The sequence below is a fragment of the Thalassophryne amazonica genome, chromosome 5, assembly GCF_902500255.1.
Source record: "Thalassophryne amazonica chromosome 5, fThaAma1.1, whole genome shotgun sequence".
NCBI lineage: Eukaryota > Metazoa > Chordata > Actinopteri > Batrachoidiformes > Batrachoididae > Thalassophryne > Thalassophryne amazonica.
This window is the reverse complement of record NC_047107.1, coordinates 51,625,558-51,637,717: the sequence shown is the minus strand read 5'-3', so window position 1 is coordinate 51,637,717 and position 12,160 is coordinate 51,625,558.

Genomic DNA, 12,160 nt, shown 5'->3' with positions numbered 1-12,160 from the left:
TGTACTTGTCGCACGCCCTCTACAGGAAGCATCATCCACAGCAAAGAGGTTTAACCGGAGCGAAGAGGAAGTTAACCACAGCAAAGAAGAGGGTAAACCGGAACAAATGTCTCTCGAATATCCAACGTAAAACTAATTTCACTGCGGTACTTTACCACAGGAAATATGTATATATTCTAATTGTTACTACAGTTTCATTCCTTCCTTAGTTTTTCTTAAATCTGTGCTTTAAAGATGTCATTGCTACATATATTTCTGAATCTTTGACCTTGTTTACGTTATTATATTTACGGTAGCCTTCGTAATAGATTGTGTGATTTTACGAGAAATTGTTATGAAAAGTGCGTTATAATGTATTGTAGAAATGGGGTAGGGTAATACGAGGGCTGTCAATAAAGTAACAGTCCTTTTTATTTTTTTCAAAAACTATATGGATTTCATTCATATGTTTTTACGTCAGACATGCTTGAACCCTCGTGCGCATGCGTGAGTTTTTCCATGCCTGTCGGTGACGTCATTCGCCTGTGAGCACTCCTTGTGGGAGGAGTCGTCCAGCCCCTCGTCGGAATTCCTTTGTCTGAGAAGTTGCTGAGAGACTGGCGCTTTGTTTGATCAAAATTTTTTGTAAACCTGTGAGACACATCGAAGTGGACACGGTTCGAAAAATTAAGCTGGTTTTCAGTGAAAATTTTAACGGCTGATGAGAGATTTTGAGGTGATACTGTCGCTTTAAGGACTTTTCACGGTGCGAGACGTCGCTCAGCGGTCTCAGCCGCCGTCGTCAGTCTGTTCAAGCTGAAAACCTCCACATTTCAGGCTCTATTGATCCAGGACGTCGTGAGAGAACAGAGAAGTTTCAGAAGAAGTCGGTTTCAGCATTTTATCCGGATATTCCACTGTTAAAGGAGATTTTTTTAATGAAAGACGTGCGGACGGATCCGCGCGTCGGGACGCAGCCGACGCGGTGCGGCGGCACAGGAAAAACACCTCCGTGTTGATAACCATTTGTAAAATCCAGGCGGCTTTTGATGGCTTTCAGTGGAGTGAGTATATGAGAAATTGTTTTAACAGGCAGGACATGTTCCAACTTGTCCTTAAGGCTTTCAACAGAGGTGTTTTTCCTGTGGCGGAGCGTAGCGGCGGCTGCGTCCGACGCGCGGCTCCGTCCGCACGTCTTTCATTAAAAAATCTCCTTTAACAGTTGGAATATCCGGATAAAATGCTGAAACCGACTTCTTCTGAAACTTCTCTGTTCTCTCACGACGTCCCTGGATCAATAGAACCTGAAATGTGGAGGTATTCAGCTTGAAACAGGCTGACGACGGCGGCTGAGAGCGCTGAGCGACGCCTCGCACCGTGGGAAGTCCTTAAAGCAACAGAATCACCCTCAAAATCTCTCATCAGCCGTTAAAATTTTCACTGAAAACCAGCTTAATTTTTCGAACCGTGTCCACTTCGATGTGTCTCACAGGTTTAGAAAAAATTTGATCAAACAAAGCGCCAGTCTCTCAGCAACTTCTCAGACAAAGGAATTCCGACGAGGGGCTGGACGACTCCTCCCACAAGGAGTGCTCACAGGCGAATGACGTCACCGACAGGCGTGGAAAAACTCACGCATGCGCACGAGGGTTCAAGCATGTCTGACGTAAAAACATATGAATGAAATCCATATAGTTCTTGAAAAAAATAAAAAGGACCGTTACTTTATTGACAGCCCTCGTAGAAGTTTTACTTCTGCCTACTCCTTTTCAAAGTTTGCTAATGACAGAACATGTTTGAAATAAATGAAATTAATAATAATAATAAACAGCCCTGACCTTGGAACACAAATGTCCTCAGTGCTAACAGAGAAGTAGGCCAACAGATTCAAAATACGGACGTATTTTGGCTATTATAGAGAGAGCTTTCGATAGGTAAAGGTTATGTATTCTCAAGCAGCTCCTCCTCTGCTAACAGACAGCAGCAGCCGACGAGAGCGGAGCGCCGGGTTGTATGAGGTAAACGTGCGCACGTTTAGCTCCACACGGAAACGGTCCGGAGAACAGACACTAATAATAACGTTTATGCCTGTTTAGTGATGTCCAAGTAGCGGATTGCTTTAGTTCTAGTACGTTAATTAGCCAGTTAGCTGCGGTAAGGTAGCGCTAAAGTGCTGTGGCTGGCAGCGGGCTGCCTCGGTTGAAAGCAGGTTGATAGACATGGTTTTTACCTGCTTTTTGGTCTTGTTGGAGCAGTGGAGGACTGTAGTTAAACCTTCGCACGTTTTTAAGAAATCTGCTCTTACGACTTCATCACGAAGCTGTATGAAGATAAAAGTTGCACTATGCCCAGTCTTCTCCAACCACAACCACAGACATACTTTTACTTTGACTGATTGTTTGATTGATTTTGCATTTAAAACATAAAATCATACAATATAATTCGTTTAAAAAACAATAAAATACAGGCACATGAAATAGGTATGAAGGTATGAGGTATGATAACACTAGAAAGTCGAACGATTTATTTACACTGTGGTCCTCAAATCCAGCTGTCCTTGTTTTGCACTCGTGGTCACTACAGCAGATCCAAGGTGGATCTGGTTGTTGATTTTGGCACAAATTTTACACCAGATGCCTTCCTGACATATCTCCACATTACACAGAGAAATGTGGCAGAGTGGGATTTGAACCCAGGAACCTGCTGCACTGAAACCAAGGGACAAACCAACTTGGTCACCACCACTGCCTGCTGTTGGTCCTCAAATAATAATTATAATAGTTTTACGACTTCTGTTTTATTCTGTATTTATAATTATCTGTTTTATATACTTATCATTTTACAATGGCGTTTTGGGCCACATAATTTTTTTTTGTTGTTGTTGTTTTAGACTTTAAGAATAAGTCACAATATTATGAGAATAAAGTTGTAATTTTATGAGAAAAAACTCATAATATTACAAGAATAAAGCATAATATTCAGAGAATAAAGTCATAATTTCATGAGAAAATCTTGTAATATTATGAGAATAAAGTCAAATATTACAATAATAAAGTTGTAATATTACGAGAATAAAGTCGTAATTTTATGAGAAAAAAACTTGTAATATTACGAGAATGAATGGCAAATATTACAAGAATAAAGTCGTAATATTACGAGAATAAAGTCGTAATTTTATGATAAAAAACTCATAATATTATGAGAACAAAGGTGTAATTTTATGAGGAAAAAACTCATGATATTACGAGAATAACGTCATAATATTACAGGAGTAAAGTAGTATTTATACGAGAAGTGATAACCCTGCAGACTGCCAGTTCCAGCCATCTCCTCCTCCACAAAAGAGGCGATTTCGGGAGCTACTAATTGCCGGAACTACAGGCGAAGTCTGTGTGGTTCCTCCTCCGGAATAGACACATTTTCTTGCATATTCTTTTCAAAGTGCTGCTTACTATACTAAAATGTGGTGCAGGTGGGCCAAAAGATGAAGTATTTTCTTATTTGTAAAACCTATACTTAAGTGCTCCAAAGCGCTCATTTGAGATGCAGAGTTTTTCTCTCATAAAATTACATCTTCTCATAATATTACAAGTTTATTCTCGTAATATTATGCGTTTTTTCATAAAATTATGACTTTATTTTTGTAATATTATGAGTTTTTTCTCATATAATTACAAATGCTTTCCCATAAAATTACGACTTTATTCTCGTAATATATGAGTTTTTTTTCTCATAAAAGTCTGACTTTTGTAATATGAGTTTTTTCTCATATAATTACAAGTGTTTTCCCATAAAATTACGACTTTATTCTCATATATTATGAGTTTTTTCTCATAAAATGATGACTTTATTCTTGTAATATTATGACTTTATTCTCGAAGTAAAAAAAACCTTAGTGTGGCCCTAAAACTTTGTCATACCATTTTAATTACTTAAAGAAATATTTTTTTATGGATCCATTTTTGAGTCTGAATAAAGAAGAATTATTATTATTGGCGCTTTCTGTTTGTACTTGTATGTAAGTGACCTTTGCTTTCTCCTTTGCAGGTTGTGCAAACTGCAGCGATGTCTGTGGTGCAGAGCAAGAGAAGGGTAAGCAATTAAAAATAATCTCTTAATAGTTTTATTGACTTCTGCACATTCCTCAAAACGGCCAATCTAAATATTTCTCCATATAAACATGATTATGTGACGTTGATTTTTAACATTTTTTGTTTATTTTTTCTCTAAATTGGTTCACTTTGTCCTTGACTGAACCTTCGTGCATCCACTATGTTTGTTCCAATGGTGATCCAAACGGAGGTATTTTGTTCCAATGAACACACTGGACTGAAGACCAAAACCTTGCCTGTGCTGCAGCATACAGGGTGTATAGTATTATCAGGTAAAATGTCTAAATTTCAATTAATTTCCGGGTGTAATGAGGAGCGAATTCAAAAGACTCAAAAACCACAGATAACGGACTTCAATTTTAGATTGTTGTATTTAACAGAAGCCTTTCCTGGACAGCAAGTTGCTAACCTCAAACCTGCAGGCTGACTCACCCCGCCCCCCGCCTGCCTTTTCCCCCTGTCCTCCAGTTCCACCCCCAGATGGGTGGGTCGTCCACCCTCAGCATGTATCAGTAAAATTAAGTGTTTGCATGAAACATGTTGCATTTAACATTTGACATTTATGTGCTGTGTTCTGTGTGTGAGGGCGAAGGATTTTCAGGCTTATCTGTGAAAGAAAAAAGTCACGACATTGACCGTTTGGTCAAATAACAGGCTTTTTAATATGAAGTACTCTGGACGCTGTGCCAACCAGGGTGTCCTGATTGGAACAGTGTAAACCACATCAGGGGCAGGGGGCAGTTACACATACAGTGTTAAAAGAATGCATCTGTTCAAACATAACAGAGTTGATTACACAGGAACAGGATGTCAAAACAAGGTCTGGACTGAATGATTGTCCTTCTGTCTTCAAGAATGACAGGCCTGTGATGATCAAAGAGTCTCTTTCCATCCAAAAGAATCAGGGGTCACCTGGAGGTCTTGATACGATGTCTCGCTGTGAGCCATTGACCAGTGTCACTCAGAGATCATTTGTGTGATAAGGCAAGGGAAGGCTGGAGGAATGTCTCTTATCCGGTACCTTCACACTAAAGCCCATTTGACACCGGGCCCACTTCGAGTTGCTTCCTTGTGCGTCAGAACGACGCAGGAATGTCTGCGTCAGGTGCGCGCAGCAGGGGGCAGAGAGGAGGTGAGAATGCAGCCTGCAGGTTCTCTGCACAGAATTCAGAGTGCACAGTTTGGTTTTGCAGCCAGACTGTGCACTCTGACTTCTCTTCTAGTTTATATTTGTTCTTGTGCTAGGCTGCAGGTCTGCGCTCTGAGTTCCTCCTTTGACCACGAGATTTGCGAACGCACCGTCTGTGAGAAATGTGGAGATGTCTGGAGTTATACTTGATGTGGACAGGTCCTGTCTCTGGCAGGTCAGGCTGTGAGCAGGACTATGTCCTTTTTTGTCTTTTTTAACACAGTGATTGAGAGAGTTGAGGGGAGAACAGAACTAAAGATATAGATAAACTTTATTGATCTCACAGAGGAGAAAATTTACATGTTACTAATGGTATTGCCTGTAACCAGGCAATACATTATTTTTGAAGGAAAGTATCCAACCTTGCCATTACTGTGTCAATAATAGCAGGTGGAATCGTCTAATTAATAAATAGCCATCGAGCCCCAAGCCATATGCTTGTACGGTCATCATTGTAGGAGAATAGCAGTAGTTTTATGAAGGCCAGTATCACAAAGTCTATTTTTAATACCACCTGTACAAATGAGGTCATCAGTTCTGTGCAAACCGTCTTTAGCATAACAGGTTGACTTGGTCGATAAATCCAGGCATGATCGCTGTAGTCAGGTCACATAATACCTGCTTGAATAATTCATCCGAGTCGTGAATTTAATTAATTTAAATGAAATTAAATTAATTTGAAGCTTCCCTCAGAGTCTTCCAACAGCATCGAATCCGTCCTCTGTTCACGGTCTGAGAAAAGCGTTTGAACACAGAGACACACTGTTTACATCACAATTCAACAAAGACCCAAGAACCCTTAACAACTTTGACAAAACAGGGTTCTAGCTAGGATAAAAATTTAGCATCGTGGTAATGTCGAGGGAGCAAAGCGGCCCGGGGGGGTGGGTCGGGGGTGGGGGTGGGTGGCATGGTGTGGAAGGGGGAAGCTTTTGAAAATTCAAGCTAAAAATTGGCCATTCCAGGGTACCCAAAGGGGAAAAGCCAGGTACGACAGCCCAAGTCCCTTCAATCATGTCCAGAAGGCTAGGGAAGTTTTGTTGAGTGGGCAACAGAAACCTGGTTACAGCAGGAATGAATATGTTAGTTTAAATGAGTCAACACCCCCGAGTACACTAACTGTCAGAATGCTCGTAGCACGGGCCGGGGTGGAGGATTAGCAGCAATCTTCCATTCCAGCCTATTAATTAATCAAAAACCTAGACAGAGCTTTAATTCATTTGAAAGCTTGTCTCTTAGTCTTGTCCATCCAAATTGGAAGTCCCAAAAACCAGTTTATATTTGTTATTATCTATCGTCCCCTGGTCGTTACTGTGAGTTTCTCTGGTGAATTTTCAGACCTTTTGTCTGACTTAGTGCTTAGCTCAGATTAAGATAATTATAGTGGGCGATTTTAAACATCCACACAGATGCTGAGAATGACAGCCTCAACACTGCATTTAATATATTATTAGACTGGATTGGCTTTGCTCAAAATGTAAATGAGTCCACCCACCACTTTAATCATATCTTAGATCTTGTTCTGACTTATGGTATGGAAATAGAAGACTTAACAGTATTCCCTGAAAACTCCCTTCTGTCTGATCATTTCTTAATAACATTTACATTTACTCTGATGGACTACCCAGCAGTGGGGAATAAGTTTCATTACACTAGAAGTCTTTCAGAAAGCGCTGTAACTAGGTTTAAGGATATGATTCCTTCTTTATGTTCTCTAATGCCATATACCAACACAGTGCAGAGTAGCTACCTAAACTCTGTAAGTGAGATAGAGTATCTCGTCAATAGTTTTACATCCTCATTGAAGACAACTTTGGATGCTGTAGCTCCTCTGAAAAAGAGAGCTTTAAATCAGAAGTGCCTGACTCCGTGGTATAACTCACAAACTCGTAGCTTAAAGCAGATAACCCGTAAGTTGGAGAGGAAATGGTGTCTCACTAATTTAGAAGATCTTCACTTAGCCTGGAAAAAGCGTCTGTTGCTCTATAAAAAGCCCCTCCGTAAAGCTAGGACATCTTTCTACTCATCACTAATTGAAGAAAATAAGAACAACTGAGGTTTCTTTTCAGCACTGTAGCCAGGGCTGACAAAGAGTCAGAGCTATATTGAGCTGAGTATTCCATAACTTTTAACTAGTAATGACTTCATGACTTTCTTTGCTAACAAAATTTTAACTATTAGAGAAAAAATTACTCATAACCATCCCAAAGACGTATCGTTATCTTTGGCTGCTTTCAGTGATGCCGGATTGGTAGACTCTTTCTCTCCAATTGTTCTGTCTGAGTTATTTTTCATAGTTACTTCATCCAAACCATCAACATGTCTATTAGGACCCCATTCCCTACCAGGCGCTCAAGGAAGCCCTACCATTATTTAATGCTTCGATCTTAAATATGATCAATCTATCTTTGTTAGTTGGCTAGTACCACAGGCTTTTTAAGGTGGCAGTAATTAAACCATTACTTAAAAAGCCATCACTTGACCCAGCTATCTTAGCTAATTATAGGCCAATCTCCAACCTTCCTTTTCTCTCAAAAATTCTTGAAAGGGTAGTTGTAAAACAGCTAACTGATCATCTGCAGAGGAATGGTCTATTTGAAGAGTTTCAGTCAGGTTTTAGAATTCATCATAGTACAGAAACAGCATTAGTGAAGGTTACAAATGATCTTCTTATGGCCTCGGACAGCGGACTCATCTCTGTGCTTGTCCTGTTAGACCTCAGTGCTGCTTTTGATACTGTTGACCATAAAATTTTATCACAGAGATTAGAGCATGCCATAGGTATTAAAGGCACTGCGCTGCGGTGTTTGAATCATATTTGTCTAATAGATTACAATTTGTTCATGTAAATGGGAATCTTCTTCACAGACTAAAGTTAATTATGGAGTTCCACAAGGTTCTGTGCTAGGACCAATTTTATTCACTTTATACATGCTTCCCTTAGGCAGTATTATTAGACGGTATTGCTTAAATTTTCATTGTTACGCAGATGATACCCAGCTTTATCTATCCATGAAGCCAGAGGACACACACCAATTAGCTAAACTGCAGGATTGTCTTACAGACATAAAGACATGGATGACCTCTAATTTCCTGCTTTTAAACTCAGATAAAACTGAAGTTATTGTACTTGGCCCCACAAATCTTAGAAACATGGTGTCTAACCAGATCCTTACTCTGGATGGCATTACCCTGACATCTAGTAATACTGTGAGAAATCTTGGAGTCATTTTTGATCAGGATATGTCGTTCAAAGCGCATATTAAACAAATATGTAGGACTGCTTTTTTGCATTTACGCAATATCTCTAAAATTAGAAAGGTCTTGTCTCAGAGTGATGCTGAAAAACTAATTCATGCATTTATTTCCTCTAGGCTGGACTATTGTAATTCATTATTATCAGGTTGTCCTAAAAGTTCCCTAAAAAGCCTTCAGTTAATTCAAAATGCTGCAGCTAGAGTACTAACGGGGACTAGAAGGAGAGAGCATATCTCACCCATATTGGCCTCTCTTCATTGGCTTCCTGTTAATTCTAGAATAGAATTTAAAATGCTTTTTACTTATAAGGTTTTGAATAATCAGGTCCCATCTTATCTTAGGGACCTCGTAATACCATATCACCCCAATAGAGCGCTTCGCTCTCAGACTGCAGGCTTACTTGTAGTTCCTAGGGTTTGTAAGAGTAGAATGGGAGGCAGAGCCTTCAGCTTTCAGGCTCCTCTCCTGTGGAACCAGCTCCCAATTCAGATCAGGGAGACAGACACCCTCTCTACTTTTAAGATTAGGCTTAAAACTTTCCTTTTTGCTAAAGCTTATAGTTAGGGCTGGATCAGGTGACCCTGAACCATCCCTTAGTTATGCTGCTATAGACGTAGACTGCTGGGGGGTTCCTATGATGCACTGTTTCTTTCTCTTTTTGCTCTGTATGCACCACTCTGCATTTAATCATTAGTGATCGATCTCTGCTCCCCTCCACAGCATGTCTTTTTCCTGGTTCTCTCCCTCAGCCCCAACCAGTCCCAGCAGAAGACTGCCCTCCCTGAGCCTGGTTCTGCTGGAGGTTTCTTCCGGTTAAAAGGGAGTTTTCCTTCCCACTGTAGCCAAGTGCTTGCTCACAGGGGGTCGTTTTGACCGTTGGGGTTTTACATAATTATTGTATGGCCTTGCCTTACAATATAAAGCGCCTTGGGGCAACTGTTTGTTGTGATTTGGCACTATATAAAAAAAAAATTGATTGATTGATTGAAGCTCATTCTAGGTTAGCCAGTACATGGCCCTCAGTGAGGCAGTCAGAGTCCATGGAGATTTTTAAGTCAAGACTTAAAACCTATTTTTATTCTCTTTCTTATGAGTAGTTTTTATTTTGTTATGTTTTATTCTTTTACTTCTGTTTTTAATTAGGTATTTGAATTTTTTTATTTTTATTATTTATTTTAATTTTTTATGTTGAACTGTTCTGTGTGAGGCACCTTAAGATGGCTTTCGTTGTAATTTGGTGCTTTATAAGCTGATTAAATTGAAATTGAACAACATTTTATTGAGTCTTAAAGTAAATAAATATGAAATTGGTTACTGGATTCTTAAACTCTGGACATAATAAACTCTACATGGTGGATCCTTGATCTCTGGACATAAACAGAAATAAAATCTGTTAGTTTTTGTCAAAAGCATTTCCTTTCAGACATTATTATTGGCATGAATGTCTTTCCATACCTATGAGCTGAGCTCTTGCAGCTGTGCTGCAGGTCAGGTTTATAAAGAATGCAGGACGTCTCATTTTGGGAGGAAAAAAACGTTTTAGTCGATTGCAGTTTATTGTCTGTATTGCAACGTTTGTAAGAGGTGTTTTATTTAAAGCGGCAATTAATTTTGAAGTTATTAATTCCGAGCGGACTCTGTCTCGGCAGAGAGCCGCGCAGCGTTTGAAGCTGTGCCAACAGAATGGAGGACGATTCTTGTTTCTCGACTGCAACAAGACAAGAGTCCGGTTAGTGACTTTAATCCACACAAAGTGACTCATGATATTTGAATGGCTTTCAGAGGGGTTAAGAAGCGGACTTACCGCTTCTGAAGAGCAGTGAATCAAAGAGCCACAAGCCATTGAATCGAAGCATTGCTTCAATTCATGCTTCAAACTGGAGTTGCGCTGCAGAAACAGTTGATTACAGACGCTGTATTGAAAATAAATGTAATGGTCCAAAATAAGCGTAAAGGTCCAAAATTATAGCGAAACGGGCCGTAAGGCAAGTTTGCGCTAGCTAGAACGCTGCAAAATATTTCACAACCCAAAACAACCCCGAGCTAACATATAGTAAAATGTACGTTCAAAAAGAAGAACATAACGCTCTCTCATTCCTACAATGGTATATGAAAATAATGAAAACAAACCTGGTTTCCTACTAATCTAGCACGTGGAAATGAGCCAAACTTAACGTCCTGACCCCAGTCACATGAGCATTTGGCATGGAAAACAATACTGCTTGTAGTTTTTAAGACAACTACAAATAAGATCAATTTGAACCACTTTTTTTTATTTTCCTATCTTTTCTGTTGTTTTTTTCTTTTCCCGTTCTGAAAGAGAAATCTAAATGATCTAAATGAATAATTAGTGAATTCATTCATTTTATCATAATGATAATACTGTGTAGATTATCATGCTCTAAATCCGTTTATTGTTAACGCATTTGTTGGATTTAATGTAAACTTGACCTTTGGTCTTATTAAAACAGGGCGGAGTCATCCACCGCAAAATCGCACTTGCACAGTTCATTTTTACTCTGAGTGTGGTCAGAGCTTTACTCGTACGGAGAAGTGCCATCTCAGACTCGTATCAATTACATTTTTTTCAATTTTAAATTTATTTTCATTTATATAGCGCCAAATCCAACAGAGTTGCCTCAAGGCGCTTCACACAAGTAAGGTCTAACCTTACTAACCCCTTTTATTAATTGTTCGAGGGGTGCGTGTATCTGCTTTATTAGTGGGAGTGAGATACGGTGTTGCTTTTTCTGTGTTTGATCACACTGTGATCCCACTTAGCTTTGAATGCCCAAATATTCCGTTCCAAATATTCAGATAATCCACGCGGACCCTCTTTGTCTTAAAAACTTTTCTAGTACTAGCATGACAGCGTCATGTCCAGGCTTGGCATATGCATCACAGTGTACAGGCTTAAATGGCATGCATCCTCCACAGCCAGCATCCATTGGAGCCCCACGTGCTAGGACTCAGTCACCCAGCCTCAATGCATGGGCCCCAAATAAATACAGTTACAGTCTGTAAATATGTGTGCCCAACCCATCGATTTTTGTTTAATTCACTAGATCGCGGATGCAGCCCGTGAGCTGTTGCCAGCAGTAGAGTGCCTTAATGAGAGAGTGGCATCAACAGAACATGGAATGTGTATATATGTATGTATATATAATATATATATATATATATAATATATATACACAGTGAGGAAAATAAATATTTGAACACCCGTGATTTTGCAAGTTCTCCCACTTAGAAATCATGGAGGGGTCTGAAATTTTCATCTTAGGTGCATGTCCACTGTGAGAGACATAATCGAGAAAAAAAATCCGGAAATCACAATGTATGATTTTTTAATCATTTATTGTATGTTACTGCTGCAAATAAGTATTTGAACACCTACCAACCAGCAAGAATTCTGGCTCTCACAGACCTGTTAATTTTTCTTTAAGAAGTCCTCTTATTCTGCACTCTTTACCTGTATTATGTGCACCTGTTTGAACTTGTTACCTGTATAAAAGACACTTGTTCACACACTCAAATCACACTCCAACCTGTCCACTCTAGCCAAGACCAAAAAGCTGTCTAAGGACACCAGGGACGAAACTGTAGACCTACACAAGGCTGG